The following is a 7,937-nucleotide window of genomic DNA, read 5'->3' on the forward strand; positions in this document are numbered from 1 at the left end:
TTTTGTTTTATTTCTAGTTTCTCTTTCATTTAGTTTTTATGTAATATGAAAATGACCCCTAATTTAGTAATACATTAAAACCCACTACAAGAAAAGGTTTTACCCCAAAACAATTTATTTTAGTATTTTGTTAATTATAAAAGCATTTAAATATTGGTTTTTGCTACTGTTTTATTCACCTAAGGGTATTTAAACATTTTACATAAGTGGGGTTTATTCACCACAATGACCTTGGCATTATTTGGCACAACTCAAACATTATAGTTTTAATGTTAGAAAACTTTTGTTGTTTGCCTTTAATTAAATTTTGAATTTTGAATCGGTTTTGAACTAACTCAAGATTAACTCCAGTGATAGGGGTGACGTGGCATCATAAGCAGAGGTTTACTGTAGCTTGATTATCCGGGCATCACAATTTTCCTCCACCACAAGAAATCTCGTCCCGAGATTTAAGAGGGGTGTAAGGGGGAGAGTTCTAGTCACGAAATCCTAACGAATCTTCTCATCTTTGGTTGTTCTTCTTGAAGAGGTCAATCCATTACATTGATGTCTTCATTACTCTGCTTCAGGTCATCCTGATGAAGTCGACATCCTTTCTTCGGGAACTCTAACGTACTTACGAATAGGTAAGGGACAACTTGGCTACGACAGATGCTTATGAGGGAAACAATCTGGGGGTTAACCCATGAATGAGCATAAGATTATCTCTCGAGTTGAACATATAAAATACATCGAGAGTAAGGTATGAAGGTACAATAAGAGGTTCCAAGCGGATAGGTAGTTGCTCGAAGTCTAAACCAGAGTGAGAAAGGGGTTCAGAGCAGCGAGAGTAAGTATTGCGTCTGATACCAGAATAGAGCACTAGGAAGGTGCCCCGTGAATTAAATACGAAATCAAGCGCGAGGATTAACTATGGAAACAGGGGGTGTACATGAGAGTCAGGTTTCGATCCTGTGGAATTGTGGGTTAAAAGTAGGAAGGGCAGAGACGTCTTGCGTGATCATGCAAGCAAGGTATGTCAGAGGGTAGCCTGTCGATTATGTTGGCAACAATGTCGGTACCAAGGGCGAGGGACGAAGAGAACCATTTTCCTGCTCGTTGAAACGAGGCGGACCAATAGGCACAGTTCTCGTCCATCGGCGGTTACCGGAATGTCATCAACAATAGTAACAGGATCTTACAGATAGAGTGGTACAACAAGGTGTCTACCTAAGCAGGGAATTATCTCTGCTTAGTTAAGTCAGATTTAGGAAAGATTAAACAAAAGAAAGGAAAGGAAGACGTGATTATCAGATTAAACAGAACAATGGAAAGGAAAATTGTGATTACACACAATTATTAGGAGTATATCCTTCCCATGTGCAAGCAGAACATGGCATACAGGGTAGGAGACCAAGTACCCAACCATTCAGATAAGAGGCAAGGATTAATCAAGATGTCACCCATACAACGGTGTTTGGATAACTGACCAAGAAACATTTAGCATCGCGCCTCCAATGTTCTTGTTGAAGAGCGGGGTGTCCTAGTCATCCTTCGAGGTAGCAATTATATGGTGTTTCAATCAAGGGCCAGAGATCCATCAGGAGCAACTTATAGAATAAGCCTTACAATTTCCTCCTGGAAGAATGGTTATCCTAGCAAAGAAATTATAATGATATGTCCTCCAACCAGGGGTGCTAGGCATGACATCATATTACCGGGTCATCAAAGGACCAACATCATAACTCCTGGACAGTTGTCCCAACCATCATATCTGACCGAGATTCAGATCCGATTGGTGTCATGATACCTCAGACTCAGGATGTTCTGAGAAGAAAAGGTGCAACACAAATCGACGAAATGACATTGCAAGATTCTCGGGAAATGAGCTAGGGGAGTGGGTTCCTGAAACAATAGTTCATCACTAAAACAAGGAGGGCATGAGGAGGTGATTGATGGACTCAGCGATAATTCATCAAGATTTCCAACAAGATGGATTTCCACAATTATGTGAACAAGGAGATTACAATTGTCGGATCAAATGATATAATGATGTATGTTCGAGGAAAACATACACAGTTAAACATTGGTTGAAAGGTGCACCAGAAATATGGGCTCAAGTAGCATGATCAATATTAGAATGGTGGTTCAATAACCAATGGTCTAAGAATGAAATATCGACCATTAACTTTAAAGTAATAGGGTTGCTAGAAGTTTAGGAGTCGCACATCATAGTTCGATTGTTGGTTTTCCGGTTAGAAATAACACAGGGACCAAGGAATGAACGGAGATGGCGAGACGTACTACTATATCAAGAATTCTTAAGAGGTGGAGCAATTCTCACAACATCCTTGATATAAAAGATGGTAATAATCCAAGGTGGAACATAACATAAGCTGGATAGCAAGGAGCTCCATAACATGATCAAGTTTGTGTCGGAGGGAAGGCAATGATGTCGGTGATGATAATACAAATCATCGAGGGGCAAGGATGGTATTTCTCATCATGAATTCAATTGATATCCTGGAGGAACCCAGAATGTTGATAATGATCATGACAAATTTTGTCGATAGGTTTCATGGAGATGTAATCGGCCGGCGATGACACCGAGTCAAAGGAATGATGAAGCAAAATGTTCTTGGGACCATGAGTATGACACAAACTCGAAATCAAGCTTGCTATTCAAGGTGAAATGATACTACGAGGAAGATCGGCGCAAGGTTAGCTCATCGTCGAAAGTTGTGCTCCGTGATTAAGGACCAAATAGCACAGTTAAAATTTAGTAAGATAATGATATAGCCGATTAGGCTAGGAATGACTCGAAGGATTATTAAACTCCTCAACAACAAAGTACTAGGAGTACTGAATCTCAGTGTTGATTTGATTCACAAATCGGTGTCCTTGGTTGACGACAACCCAGAACCCGTGGAGTGACCATGACGGGGAAAGTTAGTACTTCATCAGAAATTCATAAGATGTAGTGTAATGGGTTGATATCCTCGAGATACCAGGGGGTAATACTTGAAGGTAGATCAAAATAGAGGTTGGGTAGACGTAATGATCTTCAGAAGGCAAGTACTTTTAACTTGTCTGAGAATGGGATCAAAGAAGAACAACCACAGTCGGAACCACGATTAAAAAGGACAAAATCATAGATACAAAATCAAATTATGTCAAGTGAATAATTATTGTTACGAGAAGCTACCATGATAAGCTCAACATCGTTTCCATGGGCATGAACACAAAGTTCAAGGTCGACTCCCACTTCTCCAATGCATAACCTTTCACTCACTTCTCATTTTTGAAGAAGTTGTAATATTGAAATTTTATCTGCCATAACACCAGTAGAGTATGACCCGTAGTAGTTTCCGGGTTCACACAGATTCGAAAAGGCATAGGTCCAACCCATCTGGGCCTCTTAGGAACTTAAACCACAAACTTCAGGGGTAAACAACACAAGCTCGAAAGCAGAGCATGGTTGACAAAGGCATATGATATTACTTGCCAAAGGCACAAGACACAATTTACCAAAGGCATTATGTATCAGGGAAAGAACTCACAAGGGATCAAATGTAAAGGACACTGACGGATAACAATCCAACAAAGGACTTGATGGTCCACAAAGGATCTGATGTGAGTATCGGTACTCAACCAGAGGAAGAAACAATGCAAGGGCATCGGATTATAGAAGCAACTGACTAATTCAGAGCTCAAACGCAAAGGAATTATGATTTTCAAATCAAGGGATCCGAAGTAACGCTCTGATTAGGGCTGGATAAGTTGAATAGCCTTAGGGGTATAATTGATGATGATTTGATTGGTTGAGAACCAGCTCCAGTTCAAAATGACGTCTGAGCTGGAAGGATGAATCATAGGATCTGATTGAGGATTGCGAGCATTCACAACTTATTGAATTAATGGACTCAAAATGATAGTAACAAAGGATACTAAATGAACATTGTTGGTCTTAGGGAATGCAACCAAAATGCAAGCACACAATTGCAGAGCACTAGTGGGAAGAGGATTACCGAAAGATCAGATAACCTCTCAATGTATCTTGTGAATCATATGAACAACGAGGGAAGAACGAATACTCAGTAAGTGTGAGGAGTTATCAGTAGGGGGTATTCATGTGACAAAGAACTGCAAGGCAGTAAGCTCAAGGATTCTTAAAAAGTTTGGAGAATAATTCGATGCATCTTGTAATAACAAGAGCAACTAGGAAGGAAAGTAAGATGATAGGTGCATGTAATTCTCCATAGGGATAACGATTGTACGGAATTGCAAAAGCAACAGGAACAAGGTCTCGAGTGAACACTGGAGAGTATCTTCCGAATCTTCTGGTGTAGTTGGCGATCATCTGGACTGAAGGGGCTCTCCGGGAGGAAGTAGTTACGAGAACCTAGAGCCGGTGTTAGTAAAATCATTTAACGCGAATAGAAGAGAGATCAGAATCCCGGAGTATAGATGAGGAATAAAAGATCCTAATACCACCCAATTGGCGACGTGGGCCCATGGGCTGCACAGCCAAGTTAGTAAAACAATTTTCATCGACTAAACTCAACTTCGGCCAAGGAGTGTGGAAGGGGGATTCCTACAGGCAGTCGGCTCTGATACCAACTTGTGACACCCTCGATTCAGTCGTACACAAATCATACACGCAAATGTGTACGATCAAGATCAAGGACTCACGGGAAGATATCACAACACAACTCAAGACACAAATTAAAATAATACAAGCTTTATATTACAAGCCAGGGGCCTTGAGGGCTCAAATACATAAGCTCGATTACACAATAGTCAGCGGAAGCAGCAATATCTGAGTACAGACATAAGTTAGACAAGTTTTCCTTAAAAAGGCTAGCACAAACTGGGATACAGATCGAAAGAGGCGCAGGCCTCCTGCCCGGGACCCTCCTAACTACTCCTGGTCGTCGTCAACAGCCTGCACGTAGTAGTAGGCACCTCTAGTGTAGTAGTCGTCGGTGACGGTGGCGTCTAGCTCCTGGGCTCCAACGTCTGGTTGCGGCATCCGAGAAGAAGAGGAAAACGGGGGAAAATAGGGAGCAAAGCAACCGTGAGTACTCATCCAAAGTACTCGCAAGCAAGGATCTACACTACATATGCATGGGTATATGTGTAAAGAGGCAATATCGGTGGACTAAACTGCAGAATGCCATAATAATAGGGGGATAGCTAGTCCTATCGAAGACTACGCTTTTGGCAGCCTCCGTCTTGCAGCATGTAGAAGAGAGTAGAATGAAGTCCTCCAAGTAGCATCGCATAGCACAATCCTACCCGGCGATCCTCCCCTCATCGCCGTGTGGAAAAGCGATCACCGGGTTGTCTGTGGAACTTGTCTGGGTGTATTTTATTAAGTATCCAGTTCTAGTTGTCATAAGGTCAAGGTACAACTCCGGGTCGTCCATTTACCGAGGGACACGGCTATTCGAATAGATAAACCTCCCTGCAGGGGTGCACCACATAACCCAACACGCTCGATCCCATTTGGCCGGACACACTTTCCTAGGTCATGCGCGGCCTCGGAAGATCAACACATCGCAGCCCCACCTAGGCACAACAGAGAGGTCAGCACGCTGGTCCAAATCCTATGCGCGCAGGGGTCTAGGCCCATCGCCCATTGCACACCTACACGTTGCGAGGGCGGCCGGAAGCAGACCTAGCCCCCTAATACAAGAGCAGGCGTTCTAGTCCAATCCGGCGTGCGCCGCTCCATCGCTGACGTCAAGAAGGCTTCGGTTGATACCACGACGTTGAGTGCCCATAACTGTTCCCGCGTAGTTGGTTAGTGCGTATAGGCCAGTGGCCAGACTCAGATCAAATACCAAGATCTCGTTAAGCGTGTTATTATGAAGTAATCGCGGACGCTGACCAGGGCCAGGCCCACCTCTCGCCTAGGTGGTCTCAACCTGTCCTGTCGCTCCGCCACAAAGTAACAGTCGGGGGCCGTCGGGAACCCAGGCCCACCTCTACCGCGATGGAGCCACCTGTCCTTCCATCCCCCATATCCGAATCACTTGCGGGTACTCAACGAGCCAACCCGACTTTAGTCACCATCTGTATAGTATGAATATATGTATTGTATATACCCGTGATCACCTCCCGAGTGATCACGGCCCGATAGTATAGCAAGGCAGACTGACAAGAATGTAGGGCCAATGATGATAAACTAGCATCCTATACTAAGCATTTAGGATTGCGGACAAGGTATCAACGACTGTAGCAACAATGACCGGCTATGCAACAGAATAGGAGTAACCGAATAGTAACATGCTACACTACTCTAATGCAAGCAGTATAGAGAAGAATTAGCGATATCTGGTGATCAAAGGGAGGCTTGCCTGGTTGCTCTGGCAAGGAGGGGTCGTCAACTCCGTACTCGAACTAGGGTCGTCGGCAGTCTCGGGGTCTACCAGAAAGAAGTAACGGAGGGGGAACACAATAAATAATAGAACAATCAAAGTATCACAAAGCGTAGCAGGGCAATACGCGATGTTAGAGGTGACCTAACGCAGTAGGAGGTGATACCGGTGAAGGGGGGAAACATCCGGGAAAGTATCCCTGATGTTTCGCGTTTTCGGACAAATGAACCGGAGGTGAAATGTTGCAGGTTCACTATGCTAGGGACGCGTGGCGGACGAACGGGCTGCGTATCTGGATTCGTCTCGTCGTTCTGAGCAACTTTCATGTACAAAACATTTTCATCCGAGTTACGGTTTATTTTATATTCATTTTTAAAGATTTAAATCAACTTATAAATTATTATTATTAATTTAATCCGAAAATGGCATTACTGCATCAGCATGACGTCAGCATGACGTCATCAGTCAACAGAGGTGTTGACTGGGTCAAGCTGACGTGTGGGTCCCGCATGTCATTGACTATTTTAGTTAATTAAGTTAATTAGTTAATTAGGTTAATTAATCTTAATTAGTTACTTTAAACAGAATTAATTAAGTTAATTAATTAATTAATATTTTATTTTATTTATTTATTTACTTATTTATTTATTTTAATTCTCTCTTTTTAACGTTCCAGGGGCTGGACCCCACATGTTATTGGGCCAGCGTGGCCATAGCGGGTTCGGGCGTGCACCCGAGTCCACCCGGGACGGGGCTATGGACGCCTGGGCGGGCGCTCGCCCGCAGGAAGTGTGGCGGGGCGAGGCCAGTGGCCAGGGCGGCCGCGGTGGCCGGCCGGCATGGGGGGCGGCAGAGTGCCAGGCCGGAGGCGAGCGGGCGTGGCGGAGCCAGAGTGAGGCTGCGGGCGAAGCCGGTGTGGAGGGGTGGTAGGGGCGGACGGCGCGGCCAGTGAGGCCACGGGGCGCGGGCGGTGGTTGTGGGGCGCGCCTCGGGCGCGTCGACGAGAGGGCATGCGCGACCGGGCGCAGCTATAGGCGTAGTGAGCGCGTCGATAGAGGCGACGGCCAGCGGCGACTACGAGCGTTGAACAGCGATGGGAGCAGAGGAGAAGGGAGGGAACGGACGGCGAAGCTCATCGAGCCCTGTAGGTGTGCTTAAGTAGGCTCGAGGAGGAGCCGGCAAGGTCCGGCGACGAAGAGGTCGGCGGTGCGACGACGATTCGGGGAAGACGATGAGGGGCTCCGGTAGCGCGGTCCTCGTGCTACGGGGGCGAGGTAGCTCCGGGCGGGGTCCGGCATCAGCGTGGTCATGGACGGGCGGCGAGGGAGGCCGGATCCGTCACAGGGCCCTCGGGATCCGTCCCCTCTCCGGCAAGGAGGCGGCTTGGCGATGGCGGAGCGGTGGTGGCGACGGGCACCAGGGGCGATGGGGTCGGGCAAGCAACGAGGGGCGACGTTGCGTCCAGATCCAGTTCAGGAGGGAGCGAGAGGAGCGAGGCGTGAGGGGAGAGTGGGGGATCAATCCCGATCTAGGGGAATCGGGGGAGGGAGTGGAGCGAGTGGGGTGTGGGTCTAT

This window comes from Triticum dicoccoides, chromosome 2B, assembly GCF_002162155.2.
Source record: "Triticum dicoccoides isolate Atlit2015 ecotype Zavitan chromosome 2B, WEW_v2.0, whole genome shotgun sequence".
Classification (NCBI taxonomy): Eukaryota; Viridiplantae; Streptophyta; class Magnoliopsida; order Poales; family Poaceae; genus Triticum; species Triticum dicoccoides.